The sequence below is a fragment of the Salmo trutta genome, chromosome 8 (assembly GCF_901001165.1).
Source record: "Salmo trutta chromosome 8, fSalTru1.1, whole genome shotgun sequence".
NCBI lineage: Eukaryota > Metazoa > Chordata > Actinopteri > Salmoniformes > Salmonidae > Salmo > Salmo trutta.
Genome location: NC_042964.1, coordinates 14,781,965 through 14,798,503, shown reverse-complemented (window position 1 = coordinate 14,798,503; position 16,539 = coordinate 14,781,965). Strand labels below are relative to the sequence as shown.

The 16,539-nt window shown below is 39.7% G+C and overlaps 1 protein-coding gene across 26 annotated transcripts in view; it reads left to right on the top strand.

Annotated features, from left to right (window-relative positions):
* The window catches only part of LOC115198257 (receptor-type tyrosine-protein phosphatase delta), a 641,938-nt gene that overhangs the window by 278,796 nt on the left and 346,603 nt on the right, over nucleotides 1-16,539 (top strand). For all 26 annotated transcript variants that reach the window (XM_029760069.1, XM_029760096.1, XM_029760088.1 and 23 more), the window contains one exon: nucleotides 1,231-1,278. The gene's annotated coding sequence lies outside the window, so the exon portion shown is untranslated. The remainder of the gene's footprint in view (nucleotides 1-1,230; nucleotides 1,279-16,539) is intronic.

Genomic DNA, 16,539 nt, shown 5'->3' with positions numbered 1-16,539 from the left:
GAAGATGATTGCTTACCATTCCAAACTGACGTAACCCTGTGGAAGCTCATTGCTTCCCACACTCAAACTATTTGATTTCTCCAAAAGTGAAATAGCATCTCCACTTGAGTTCGTGGCCCAGAAAGTGAGTGCCAACAACAGTGTCCATATAGCTAAATATTGACTGCACCACCCAATTCCAAGGCATCATTCGGCAGTCTCACTCGCTCTGTGAAACATGAAATAAATTATCACAAATCTCAAATAGGTTTTTCCCTCCTTCGTCTTCTCCCAGGAGGACTGATGGTCTTTTGTTTTATTCAGTTTAGTTTTGCGTAGCTCCGATCAGATGCATTCCCTTGAAGGACCCGTCTGTTTTTTTTGCAACGGCCTCACTCAACTCCTTATACTTGATGGGAAAAGAACCAAAAGAAAATGTGTACCTCCCTATGGTTAGTCGGAGAGCGTCACACTCCAGTGTATTACGGAGCTGAATCGATATCTGAATTTTAACACATCGGTGGCATCTGATGCGTCCGCCTCCAGGGCCTGAATTTTCTCTAACTCTCTCTCTCTAATGATTAACAATGAGGTAGATAACAAAGTCGTATTTGACAGTCAAACTGATTCGGTTATGTTTGAGTGGCCCTTGGGTTCAGACAGTCTTTTAACACGAGACTCACTCAAACTCGATCAATTCTTGCTATCTTTGTCCATCTTCAAGGCTACCTGCTAGTGTTGGCCTGGGCTCACTGATACCATGAATAGGTTGTTGTCGCTGTTTGGAATGGAATTGTATTTTTGTCCTTTGCCCTTCAGACACAGCCTTTCAGACACAATATTAAGGGTGTACTTTCCCTGAACTCTGTCTATTCAGTGTTTTCCCATGACTATGACCATGCATTTTTCAGGTTTGGACTTCATGTTGTGTTCCCTCTTTCTGGTTTGATAAGTTTATCAGAGTTTGTTGATTGAATATCTCTTGAGAACTGGCTTCACAGGTGCTACCAACATACAAAATGGTCTTGCATCTAACACACTATCAACATGCTATCACGAGCTGAGTGAACCATCTGGCACTGTGTACTGTAGTTCTAGTTACATTTTCCAATTTGGTCTCTGGAGCGCTCGGGTGCTTTAGTCTTCATTAAGGGGAGTTCCTTGTTGATCAATCACTGTCGCTTGGGCTTCTCTGTAATTGCGGGCTTCCTTAATCATGACAGACATCTCATCCTCTTCATTGTCACACAGGTCTCAGGAGAGAGAATGTTCCATGACTTTCACACCTTCAACCTCAAGGTAAGCCTCCATGCTTTATAACTCAAGATTGGTTTTGGAATGTTGCTCTATCAGTCTACAGTTGATATAAAGGACTGTGGGTTTGATTCTGTAATAGCTGCCCGTCTATCGAATGTACACAAGGAGGACAGACATTGTGTGTAGACATTGACACATGTCTACGCTGTATCACAGTGCAACTCGCTATGTTTACTGGGATGTGACAACTCATTCTGACAACACAAAAGTGACATGAATGTAAAACAGCACACTGTCGCAATACCAAGATAGCTACAATACAGTACTGACATACACAACAGACTACATTTAACTTGCCACATAAATGCAATGTCTTATTTGTCCACCTGTGCACACACCTGTCTGATTGTGAAAACTGGAAGTGACTTCCTGTGAGGGGAGTGGTTACGTGGTTGTATGTTGTTACAGTCATGAAAACCATTACTAAGGAAGATGAGCTACTGTGTAAATACTGCAATGCAGGTTTGATTGAGTTTATCCCGCTAACATAGTTTGGTAGATGAAGACAGACATGAAGAAGACAGCGGCATTGTGGGTAAATTGTAGATAATATAAGACTTCTTATTTTACGGACTTGTCTTTTCCAAAAGTCTAATATTACACTGAAACACTGAATCGTATTCAAATGAGAATGTTAGCTGGCTGACGGATAATATCATAGGTTACTATTTATACTGCAAAATGAGCAAGAAGGCAAATTGTAATTTCTATGAAGAAAAATCCCATTGTATTGAAAATGCCATTCCATTTTCAAACTATGATAAAGTAACACTCATTAGATATGGTTGCCTGCCAGCCGAATTCATTATTTTTGTTGCCGAGTTCGACACACATTTGATTTCCTTAGTCTTTAAATTGACAATTATATGTGAGGCCTTACTCTTGAGAAATCCAGAATGTCTAATTTTACTCACTGCCTTATGAGTTAACATTGAGACTCATCCTATTCATTTTGACAACATATTGACAGACATGTCAATGACCTACAGGTACATTCTATGACACATAGACAATGAGTATCCAAATATATCTGCAATATGAACTAAACAATGAAGTTGTCTGTGTCAAAAGGACTGTCTGTTAGTGAACTCCTGATGAAACTTCAACAATGACCTAAGGGGAGCGAGCACAAATAACAAGGTGTTGTGTGATAGTTCCCTAGGTTTTTATTTGACAGCAGACCGGTATGCAGTACAGTATTAACTATGGCATGTTTGAATGAGACAGTCCTCAAGTATGGATGGATTAACTTGGAAAATGCTCACTAACAGGGATGTAAACACATTTGTGCACAAAATTTGAGAGAAATTTCTGGGATTTCTTTGTTACGGCTCATAAAACATGGGACCAACACTTTACATGTTGCATTTATATTTTTGTTCAGTGTATATACACTGAGTATACAAAACATTAAGAACCATGGCATAGACTGACCAAGTGAATCCAGGTCAGGTGGTTTGGAGATGACATAGCCTAATATAGACAGAAGCATGTCTGTTCTACGAAATATATTCCTATGTAAATGTATTCTCAAATATTACATTTTCTCTGTTATGCCGTGTACACTGACCTGACATGCATGATTGTTGATGACACTCCGATGTTCAGATGAATGGAATTAAATGGCAGTGGTGGCAGTGGTGTAAAGTACTTAAGTAAAAATACTTTAAAGTACTACTTAAGTAATTTTTTGGGTATCTGTACTTTACTATTTATATTTTTGACAACGTTTACTTTTACTCCACTACATTCCTAAAGAAAATAACGTACTTTTTACTCCATACATTTTCCCTGACACCCAAAAGTATTTGTTACATTTTTAATGCTTAGCAGGACAGGAAAATGGTCCAATTCAAGCACTTCTCAAGAAAACATCCCTGGTCATCCCTACTGCCTCTGAAATTAAATTGTGTGTGTGAGTGTTGGCCTGTGCCCCTGGCTATCTGAAAATAAAAAATACAAATAAGACAATTATTCCTTCTGGTTTGCCTAATATAAGGAACGTGAAATGATTTATACTTTCACTTCGACTTTTGATACTTAAGTATATTTTAGCAATTACATTTACTTTTGATACTTAAGTATATTTAAAACCAAATACTTTTAGACTTTTACTCAAGTAGTATTTTACTGGATGACTTTCACTTTTATTGGAGTCATTTTCTATTAAGGTTTCTTTACTTTTACTCAAATATGAAAATTGGGTAATTTTTCCATGTCACGGCTGTAGAAAGGATCGGACCAAAGTGCAGCGTGTGTTTCGTTCCACATATTTATTTAATCCGTGAAAACTATGCAATACATCAAATAACTGAAATCTACAAAATAACAAACCGTGACGCAGAGGAGAAACAAACACTACTCACAAATAATCACCCACAAAAACAGGTGGGACAAACATCAACTTAAATATGACCTCCAATTAGAGACAACAACGACCAGCTGCCTCTAATTGGAGATCATACCAAACAAAACCAACATAGAAATACAAAACTAGAAACTGAACATAGAAATACAAAACATAGACAAACACCCCCTGTCACGCCCTGACCTACTCTACCATAGAAAATAACCACTTGCTATGGTCAGGACGTGACATTCCAACACTGTTAAATAGTCTATAATGCGCACCACAGCAGCGCTCAACTCAGACAGAGGTGTGAAGCCTACTCCAGCTGCTGGCAAAGTCATTCAAAGCCTATACTTTATCACTCTGGATGTAACTTTCCAGCGATACTATTTTTGACAATTAATGTTGTTATTAAAACAAAATGAGACAACCTCATAGTAGAATAGTTTACCTATTTACCTAGTCGGCTTGTGTGTTCTATGTGAGAAAACTCTTCCTCTTGAGGCGCATTCAAGTTGCGAGAGCCATAGGAGGGAAACATGTACTCTGACAAGCAGTCAATGTACAGCTATTAATGCAATCGCAGGAAAACACTTTTGAAAGTTGTTTTGGCCTTTGTTAAAAAAGTGGGGATCCCAGTTTTACATTACTACCATGTTTATTTCCCTACTACTTCAGTTTACAACTGGAGTTTAAAGCATCGTTTAGGTGTAGATGTGCAACAGAGCTCTTAAAGTGGCAACATCGAAGCCAGTGGCCATCGAAGCTGAACATTTGTCCACTGAAGTCGGTTACGACGCCAAACTGCAGTCAGGTCAAGGTGAGGACGACGAGCACCCAAATGAGCTTCCCTGAGATGGTTTCTGACAGTTTCTGCAGAAATTCTTTGGTTGTGCAAACCCACAGTTTCATCAGCTGTTCGGGTGGCTGGTCTCAGCTTTTATATTTTCCCCAGCACAAGGTGCACCTTTGTAATGATCATGCTGTTTAATCAGTTTCTTGATATGCCACGTGTTAGGTTGATGGATTATTTTAGCAAAGGATAAATGCTCACTAACAAGGATGTAAACACATTTGTGCACTACATTTGAGAGAAATCAGCTTTTTGTGCTTCTGGAAGATTTCTTGTATCTTTTATTTATTTTATTCCAACACTTTACATGTTACGTTTATATTTCTGTTCAGTGAATATTTGAACAATATATCAGGTGATTTCCTGCGGTTTTCCATACATTTTCCTCTGTTATCTGTATGACTATATAATCTAATGTAAGTCTTTCTGTTCCATCTCATTTCACATCACCACAGTCCAGTGCCCTCATAATGGTCCCCTTCGCCAGAATTTTCCCCTACACTATTTATGCAGCGTGACAGGAAAAGCACAACATAATCAGCCTCTGAATTTGTATTTAATGATAGGGCATAATGATTTGGATACTTATTCATTCATTCAACCCCCTACCCACACACAATCACACTCTGGTGTGGGCACATGCACACGCCCCAATCCCATAGCCTCGTTTTGATCAATTTCGCTCCCTGAAATCTGTCTGCATCTAAATTTTTGCCGACCGCGCTTGCTCCCACCAATCCGCTTCTGACGAATGACCTCTCCGCAGCCAATTTTTTCACTACGCTCACCCACTGTTGTTGACACATTGTAGCAAATAGGCTTATTTTGACTTCACATCAAAGGAACATTATGATGAAATATGGGCATTTTCTCTTTTTATATATGTTTATTACAGTGGTCCTCCTGCTTTTTCTACCCCACGAAATGTCATTAGCAACAACACAACGAAACTAAGATGGAATTACAGTTTTGCATGCGTCGGGCCAAACAGCCCCCTGTGAAAATTCTATGTGAAATTGGAGCCCAAGACTAAAGTTTGCACCAAACAGTGTCAGATTCTGATGTGTATGGCTATTGAGTCCATGGTCATTTGAATGCATTAAGTAATGAGCTTTTAAAAGAGAGGCCTATTTGAAAGATGTTACATGACACATGCAACTATCTCTGGTGTCTTGAATTTGTGGCCACTCTGATAACAAAATAGAATAGTTAATAAACTGAATGACAATGGTTTAGAGGGATAAGGTGTATATACAACTGTACAAATTAACAAGAATCACATTTAATCATGAAGCAATTGATAGCATTGATTTAATCATGAAGCAATTGTACTATAAATTGATCCTTGATTACTATTAATATTTAATTAATTCATATTTCCCATGCATAGTACTTGAGGAAATAGTGATGCATTGAGAGTCTTTTTACCAGATACATTTCTTCCCAAATGTAAGTAATTTTCCCCAACAAGTCCTAATATGCAACGTGCCCCCCGTATAAATCACACTCCTATCAGTTAGGGTCCTTTAAATGAGAGCACTTACAATAATAGTTCTCCTCGGATTATAATAATCCAGAAGCCCCCTGTTTTTGATTTATGTTTTACAGCAAAATACTTAATGTCTTTCTTGGTGTCCCGCCATTGGTCTTTCTCATTGCTCTCAGCGTATGTATATGTTATTGATAGAGTTGTGAGTGATGACGAAACAAATCCCCATTGTGTCGCTTTCAAGGAAGATGCAGAATGTGATATGTCTGGGAGATAGAAAGGGAAAGAGAGGGGGCCAGTTTCAAGGAGTGCAACAGCTAAGTGTCCTTCCCCCTCTCTGCTTTGAAAGCTCTTTCCTTTTCTCTCTGGGAGAGGACAAGCATCTGAAGGCTTTGAGCTACTGCTTCCGTCAACACGGAGGCCAACCAGCCCAGGGAAGACTAGTGTCACTTTAACAGGACATGGCCTAATAACCTGTCAATTTACACATCCCCCACTAAGTCCACTACTGTCAAAGGCTTCCACTGTAGACATTAACACACTGTGTAGGAAAAGTGCTACCCAACACACAACACAATGTGGATTACATTTGTGCTGGAACTCATGCATTTTAGAATGATTGAAAGGCGATTACTCATTGATTCCATTGCCACACGGCTTGGTTCAGATCATTTCCGAGCAGCTGGCGATGTACTGCTCACAAATCCATCTAAGAACGAAGTGTTACTTCGTACACCCCCTACTGTCAATTGACTGGCACATTTTAATAAACAAATCAAATATTCTGACACAATAGAACCAACTGCATAATTTCTACCGTTGAAATGAGTAATAGGTCATGCTTACCCCATATGTAAAAGAAACCTCCATTAGTCTTCAGATGTGGATTGATTAATTCAATAGTATAACAGATTATCATACACTTAGTTCTATTCTCAAAATGTCTATAATGTATACCAACCGTTCATGATACATTTCTATGGAAACATATGCCACAATCATTCCAGTACATCATGGCCATTGAACATTCATCTGAGTGGTTTTACTAGAGGAGAAATCCGCTTCAAAGCTAACTGAGTCTTGATCATTGGTAATTCAGCTCACAGTACAGGGGGCAGGCTAAGAAAGCTGAACTCCTCCTACAGTCGACGATGAGTGGTTCATTAAACGATGATGAGTGTTTCATTAAACATTGACAAGCCGTTCAGAGGGAAGCTGCCAGGCTAACACACAAACAGATGCCTAATGAGGGCTGGGATGGACCTATCATTGTCAGCCATGATATGACTGCATGCAAAATATTACATATTATATTACCAGGAAGAGAAAGTCATTGTAGAATGTTTTCAGAGGTAACATAAGAAATATGAAATATGGTGACATAAGCTGATTATCAGGTTGTGTTAACTAGAGATGTCACTAGAGATGTCACTGATAGGAACTGAAACCTAGATATCAGTGCATGCTCATCTATCTGGGAAAACAGTATAGTGATAGACATTATCCACGTTTAACGCTGATGATTTTGAAATGTTAAAATGAAGAATAACTCACACTGAAGAAACACACGACAGTGTGCGCATATAACAGCATACTGCCACATCAGCTGCCACAGAATCATCTAATGAGAAATGCGTTTTAAATTTAAAATGTAATCAGTAGGATCACCCCACGCAATCAGCTCTTCTTCATTTCACCTGAGCGAGCCCCAAATAAGCGCCTTCAATGGGAGAATTATTGCCAGCATCTTATCAAAGCGGGATTGCGTTTTGACTTTGATTAATATAGTGAAGGCTGATAATGTCTAAGTTCAAAATGTTCTCCTCACCAAACATTCTATAAATATTGAACTTGAGAGTTTGCTTTTTGTCTTTCTTTATGCCTTAGAGTTCTTTCAAAGACATGAACAGTTTTAGATTTTGTGAAATAGGTTTAGAATTAGATTAAATAGTAATATATGTGATACTAGTAATACAGTAGATTTACTAACTAATTTAGGCCATGCTTATGCCGTACAACATAGCAAATGTAAGCCTGCCTTCATATTCAAAATACCTCAGTGCCTGCCACATGCTTCATTCCTATGCAGTGTTCGAAGCTGGAACATCACCCTGACAAGCGAGCAAGCCAGGGATCGGAAAATGACTTAAATGTTTGCGCTCAAAATTCCAAATGACTGATAAGCAGTATCTATGACTCCAGTGAACATTGGGATTATGCCGGATATGTGAGTAGGAGAGGGTTGGAGAACGCCAAGGTGTTATGACTGTTGCTCATCTGAAGCCACAGCCTCTCCACACTGAACTTTGTTCTGCTAGCAGATTTTTTTTTAGGTCACTTCAAATCAAGTCAAATGTCATTTGTCACGTGCGACGAATACAGGTGTAGACCTTACTGTGAAATGCTTACTTACAAGGCCTTAACCAACTATGCAGTTCAAGAAATAGAGTTAAGAAAATATTTACTAAATAAACTAAAGTATTTTTTTTTTTTTTAAATGTATCAAAAAGTAACACAAGAAAATTAGATTACAATAACGAGTCTATATACAGGGGGTACCGGTACTGAGTCAATGTGTGGGGATACAGGTTTGTTGAGGGAATTTGCAAAGTGACTATTTATAGGTAATAAACAGTTAATAGCAGCAGTGTAGAAACAAGGGGATCAATGTAAATAGTCCAGGTTAATAGATTAATTGTTCAGCGGTCTTATGGCTTCGGGGTAGAAGCTGTTAAGGAGCTTTTTGGTCCTAAACCTGGCGCTCCGGTACTGCTTGCCTTGCGGTAGCAGAGAGAACAGTCTATGACTTGGGTGACTGGAGTCTTTGAATATTTTTTGGGCCTTCCTCTGACACCACCTAGTTTATAGGTCCTGGATGTCAGAAAGCTTGGCCCCAGTAATGTAATGGGCCGAACGCACTCTACTCTCTGTAACGACAGACGGTCAGATGCCGAGCAGTATGGATGCTCTCGATGGTACAGCTGTAGAACTTTTTGAGGATCTGGGGACCCATGCCAAATCTTTTCAATCAGGCTCCTGAGGGGGAAAAGGTGTTGCCAATCCCTCTTCACAACTGTCTTGGTTTGTTTTGACCATGATAGTTGGTTGGTAATGTGGAAACCAAGGAACTTGAAACTCTCGATCCGCTCCACTTCAGCCCCGTAGATGTTAATGGGGGCCTGTTCGGCCCTCCTTTTCCTATAGTCCACGATCGTCTCCTTTGTCTTGCTCACATCAGATCCTTTGTCTTGCTCACACACTTGCTGCCATGGTCCCATTTATTTGAATACCGTAATTAACAAATAAGTTGAATCATCCATGATAATTCTATCTGTTGAGGCCTACTTCAGAAACACCAATAATAGGATTGCCATGCCTACCACTGTGTCCCATCACCCCCCATCACCAACTGCCAACCCTGACAGAAACTTAAACTGATTTTGCCTCGTTCTCTCAGAAAACTGTTAAGTTCATTATCTTCTGCTGCAGAATCAACTTTTTTGAATAGCTCGCCCAAATATTCTCAACAGTTTCCAGTTTCCATTTGAATTGCCTTTGTCTGCTATAGGACTACTGTTTCCTCATTTAGATATGGCCAAGCATTATTTTACCCGTTGCATTGTGAACTGACAAATGATTTCCAGTGTTATCTTTCTAATACTCGGCTTTGTCTTCTGATTCTCATTCTGATTTACATTGCCGATACTGCCTGCGTCTATTAGCGAACACAATGAGAAAGAACAAACAGCCAACTCTGAATTCAATCATTATTAGCGTACTGCTTAAATGTTTTTGTCACTTATTTGAACTTGGAACTAAAGGAATTTCTGACTTGTTTAATCATTCTGAGAGGTGAATATGAAGGGAAGTATTAAGGGAAAGGTAGAACCTACTCAGATGTTGATCATGTGGAGCATTTTGAAATACGGGATATGTGAGTTTACCATGGATTTGACACCTGTCCTGCCTCTGAAAGAAAATTACACTAAATATATTTTAAAGCTCTCACATGCTCTCACTAAGTTGAACAGTAGTACAGCATAGAACTTGCACACATGTGTCTATTGAATGTGTTGTTATTGGCTTCAGAAATAATGGACCTCACTTTGAATATGAATGAAGAAAGATCACTGTAATTTGAAATGACACCGTCATGCACTTAACTTTGAGACGAGCAACAGCCTCCATTTATTTGCGCTTGTCCTCCGCTGGCAGTCATGACACCCCTATTATGTGTGACAAGCCGTCTTCTGCTAACTGACAGACAGTTTAGGGGAATAATTCCACAGCAGGTCCAGCTGAGGACAGTTTGGAAAGCCAAATGATCCACAAAGACCAGACATAATGAATCCTTGTGCATGGAGGCATGGAGGGGTGAAAAAGAGCTTGACAGTTTTTCAGACACATCTGTCTCGATCCTTGCCCCTAAAAACTGACGGAAAAATAGGTCAGCTGTGAACACCTGGCTGAATCTGCTGAAGATTTTCGAAGTGGGCTTTTAATTAACGGACCATGCTGGGAATTGTGTGGATTTAAGATCTGTTCTGGCCAACGCTGCACAGTTCATGTCGGATATTCAGTGTGGAGGTGGTGAAGTAGCTGTTTTAGAAACAGACTTTTCCCACGAAAGGGAAGGGGTAGGCAGGAGTGTGCCAGCTTGGCCCACATTCAGATTCTGTATTATTGAGATTACACCACAGTGACTGCTTAATTAAACATTTGCCCGTCTAATGACTTTGCTGGAGAGGGAATTATATGTCTAAATGCAGAAGAATGTACATTTACCCCAAACAGAAATCGATGGGGCATATAGTTTTGGCGCCCAATGTATTTTCTGACTTGTTTAGGGCGAATGTTTGCATATTGACTCAATCCGTCCATCAATGGCTCAACATTTATCGAGCTGCAGGCTCATTCTTCTTCGTCTTAATGCATTGATTGGTGGTGTTCTACCAGTGTGCTTACTTTGTGCTTTTTGTCAGTCCAAATAAGGGGATTTATAAGTGAATGACTGGTGAATGGTGTATTGCCATTTTAAAATGTACACGTATGTCATGTTTTTTTGTGTCGGCGTGTGTGTGCGTTTACGTGCGGGCACCAAGTGTTTCCACCCATCAAACCTCTACCTGATGTATTCACTCACAGACAGTTCATAAAACCTCTACCTGATGTATTCACTCATACCTGTTAGTTTCAAAAGGAAATGAAAGATACAAAAAAATGCCAAATGCCAAACATTTGAGGAAAAAGGTGCAGTTTAAAAAATGATTAGTACATTTTTAACTTTGTGCAGCTGCAAACTTTGCTAAAGGTGCGACCACTTTGGAAATATGTCCATAACGTGTATTTTTCAGACGACTTAAAACAGACACCAAATGATGTACAGTCTATTTCTAGCCTTGGCCTTGAGTAATACTTTCCCAGATCCACATTGTGCATGTTTGTGTCACTTCTTCATACATTTTACATGAGATTGAGTTAACATAAAATATTGAGTGTTTACAAATTTAAACTGTTATGTGTAAAGAGGACATTAATATTTTAGGATCTTTCCAACTTCCTGATTTTTTTTAACTGTCACCGTTCTTCTTTGGTATGCATTGAGGACATCAAGAAAATATTGCAATAATCCTCCACATCCATTTTCTAGGAGATTGAAATTAAATATCTGTGCTGATATTTCTCTGTAGTTCAGTTGGTAGAGCATGGTACTTGCAACACCAGGATAGTGGGTTTGAATCCCAGAATCACCCATACATAAAATGTATGCGCTCATGACTCACTTTGGATAAAAGTGTCTGGTAAATGGCATATATTATTAAACCAACAAATACTTCACACCACAACATTCCTTAAAAACAAATTCTGAGTTCTCTATTGTCTTTAACGAGGGATACTTAAAATGTATTCTAATTGAGAATTTGGATGCCAGTTAAGTTGGGACATGAATTAGGTATTTTAAACAGTGTCAATGTGACTCGTCTCACAAGTTTCCCCCCTATCGAAGTCTCAAAATTAAGTTAAGACCTCAACCAAAAGCTTCAGGACATGCAGCAAAGTCAAAGCCAGTCATATTACTTCCTTAGCTTTTGTCTTCCCCTCTGTGTGATAAGCCCCTCCCTCTAATGAGAATACGGGGACTAATAAGGGTCTTATCTGCTCTTGATATTAGATATTAACACCTCATCAAAGTAAAGCCAGCGGTAGTCTCTCCTTTCCCCCTTCGAAAATATACATTAGCCTAGCAATGTCTCCAAAATATATCTTTTGGAACCCAAATTAAAGTTGGAGTTGAATGGCCAAGAGCAGATTGCCTCTCCTCACTCAAGAAAAATGTAATTTGCCTGACTGTGAATACATAAAACTGTACTCAGAAAATATCCCCCCAAAAATGTTGCATTAATGAACTTTTCATACTGAATTTACGCATTGATTTTAGACTCAAAACAAGGCAAATGTACTGTGCATCAATAATGTACAGAGGAACTGCTTGAATATGAAAATGGGTCAGGACGAGACAGTGACATGGACCATTCATGGATTCTTCAGCGCTGAAGAAATGTTCAGCCATCTGAGAAAATGTGGAATCTTGGGACAGATGATTTAAATAGCACGACCCGTCATTGGCCAGGTACTGTCATGTAATCCTTGCCGTCACTCCTTGAAAAAGTAAAGTGTAAGATCTCATACATACAGTAACATCCTCTACCAATGTGAATATGCAGCGCTAACAAGTCCCCAAGCCTGCACCTTTTAATAACATTATTCAATCAAATGTAATCAAAACCAGTATCTGCAGGAGGGTGAAACTACATTCTTCCTACACTGCGAAAAAGCCTCATCAAGACTGTTTCAGATTGTAAACATTGTTGTAATGATATCATTATTTCAGTGAAAATGTTGAGTTGTTGAATCGTACCCCTGGAAGATTCATTGGCCCTTGGTTAACCTCACCACGGCTAACCTCACTGAATGTTCATAGAAATCACATTCTGAGAAATTTCATTTTCACTCTGAGAAATCATGAGGTTCACTGAGGCATCATAACATGTAGGTGTTAGTGTTACCTTGAATCAATATGATCATGCTGATCAGGAAATAGCCTTTGTATGAACCTTCATGAAAACCATGAACAACAGAAGAGGCAGAAATCAATATTTGAGGTGCCATATTGAAACATCAATGTGTTTTTGCCTGGCATGTGTATGATAAGTGTGTCAAAACATTTATTATTTAATAATATTTGCCATTTTTAGAAAGAACACTTCATTTTCTCCAAATGCGACTGAAAGGAGAGTAAGTGCTATCTGGAGTTAGTGCAAAGTTCTGGAATTATTATCATCCCTTGTGGCATATTGTGTCAGGTTGTATAAAAAAAGGAAAATATAGCTCGGAGAGATAAAAACTAAATTACTTCAGTGTGGCAAGGAAAAAAAAGATTGTGAGATTCATCAAGTCAAGATGGAAATGTCTACTAAAGAGAAATCTAAGTGCCTTAGAGCAAGCAGTGATTGGCAATGCAGTGATTTTCCCCCTTCGCGATCTATTGATAAGATGTTCTAGCACCTTTGATCAATGTCATTTTTACATGGATTTTTTCACAATATGGCATAATGTCATTATAACATAAAGTATGACAGCAGTCATGTATTTCTTTTAGAGACACATTTTCAAAGGGCCTTGCATATTAATTTACTACTGTAGTCACTTCATTTCCATTCCTATGGAAGAACATTTCTGAAATGTTCTGTGCGTTATTAATAGTTTGCGTTGCACTTTTAATAACCCACAGAATTCCCAGTAAAAAAAAAGCTTAATTGGCAAAATCTATAATTGTACAAGTGAACGTGTTCGATAGATTAAGGTTAAACTATCAGGGATATGTTCTCCATCCGTCTAAAGCCAATTTTACACATTCTGTGAAAGCAGTAGTTAGAAAACTGGAGTCAATATTGATTGATCTTGGGCCTTGGCAATTACCTCCATGTGCAGAAGACTATGTTAAGGTCCCCATTATCTTTGCTCATTTTATGGGTCACTGGTCTGGCTTTCGCTGAAATAAATGACCGGGTAAACACTTTCCTCACCTTGATAAGATTTATGACTGGAGTAAAAGGTTTGCATGCGTAGGCGCCACGGGACCACAAATGACCCTCGCTTGGGTTTTGAACTGTAATGAATTTAGGTAAAGGGGGGCATGTTAACAAACACGTCAACGTCCCTGCTATGAAAATGTTGACATTTGGAGACAAACGAGGTTAGGATGTCAATCGCCAATCATAATGTGGCATGGGATAAAATTTGTTTTGGAGGACTAACACTGGTACACTTGTAGGTAGTTGATAATGTACACAATGTTTGCTGCTTCCCTTTCATATACACTTGGAAAATATAGTAATGTTTGATTCTGAAATATAGACTTAGACTTGGAAACACAATGTAAGCTAAAGTGTCAGCCCCCAGACATTTCATCAGATACAGCGTATCGGCTGGCCTCCGGTGGCCACCAGGTTGATCAGGGCACGGCTTTGTCATGTTCTTAAGATCCCAAATAAATCCAATTCCAATGGAATAATCACCCTAATGACAAATCAATGGCCTCTCTCAGTGCTCCAGCTCCCACAGCGCCAATCACAAAGATTAATTCATCAACGGGCCCGAGACAAGTCCCTGGGGTACCCACCCATGTAATCAAACAAGAGTCCAACCAGTCCTCCATTATTACCAGGCTTGTGCTGATAATGTTGGCTTGGGGCAGGGGGTTGTGTGTGTGTGTGTGTTTATGAAGATGGCGTGGGGGAGATGAAAGTGCTATAGTCTTATCCTCTGCACCGTGTATAGTCTCATCCTTGTAACCGTGCATGTATTTTCTGCACCGTGCTTAGTCTTATCCTCAAACCCATGCATGTATTTTCTGTACCGTGCTTAGTCTTATCCTCGAACCCCTGCATGTATTTTCTGCACCGTGTATAGTCTTATCCCCAAACCCATGCATGTATTTTCTGCACCGTGCATAGTCTTATCCTTTGACATTACTCTGTAATGTCAAAGTGGAAGAAAAATTGTTGTGTTTGTCAAACATTTATGAAAATTAAAACATATCTTAATTAGATACAGTGGGGGAGAAGAGTATTTGATCCCATTTTACATTTTAGTCGTTTAGCAGACACTCTTATCCAGAGCGACTTACAGTAACAAACGCATACATTTCATTTCATGCATTTTTTTTGTACTGGCCCCCCGTGGGAATCGAACCCACAACCCTGGCGTTGCGCACACCATGCTCCACCAACTGAGCCACAGGGAAGGCTGATTTTCTATGTTTGCCCACTGATAAAGAAAGGATCAGTCTATAATTTTAATGGTAGGTTTATTTGAACAGTGAGAGACAGAAAAACAACAAAAATATCCTGAAAAATGCATGTCAAAAATGTTATAAATTTATTAGCATTTTAATGAGGGAAATAAGTATTTGACCCCCTCTCAATCAGAAAGATTTCTGGCTCCCAGGTGTCTTTTATACAGGTAACGAGCTGAGATTAGGAGCACACTCTTAAAGGGAGTGCTCCTAACCGCAGCTTGTTACCGGTAAAAAAGACACCTGTCCACAGAAGCAATCAATCATATTCCAAACTCTCCACCATGGCCAAGACCAAAGAGCTCTCCAAAGATGTCAGGGACAAGATTGTAGACCTACACAAGGCTGGAATGGGCTACAAGACCATCGCCAAGCAGCTTGGTGAGAAGATGACAACAGTTGGTGCGATTATTCGCAAATGGAAGAAACACAAAAGAACTGTCAATATCCCTCGGCCTGGGGCTCCATGCAAGATCTCACCTTGTGGGGTTGCAATGATCATGATAACGGTGAGGAATCAGCCCAGAACTACACGGGAGGATCTTGTCAATCATCTCAAGGCAGCTGGGACCATAGTCACCAAGAAAACAACTGGTAACACACTACGCCGTGAAGAACTGAAATCCTGCAGCGCCCGCAAGGTCCCCCTGCTCAAGAATACATATACATGCCCGTCTGAAGTTTGCCAATGAACATCTGAATGATTCAGAGGACAACTGGTGAAAGTGTTGTGGTCAGATGAGACCAAAATGGAGCTCTTTGGCATAACTCAACTCGCCGTGTTTGGAGGAGGAGGAATGCTGCCTATGACCCCAAGAACACCATCCCCACCGTCAAACATGGAGGTGGAAACATTATGCTTTGGGGGTGTTTTTCTGCTAAGGGGACAGGACAACTTCATCGCATCAAAGGGATGATGGACGGGGTCATGTACCGTCAAATCTTGGGTGAGAACCTCCTTCCCTCAGCCAGGGCATTAAAAATGGGTCGTGGATGGGTATTCCAGCATGACAATGACCCAAAACACACGGCCAAAGCAACAAAGGAGTGGCTCAAGAAGAAGCACATTAAGGTCCTGGAGTGGTCTAGCCGGTCTCCAGACCTTAATCCCATAGAAAATCTGTGGAGGGAGCTGAAGGTTCGAGTTGCCAAACATCAGCCTCAAAACCTTAATGACTTGGAGAAGATCTGCA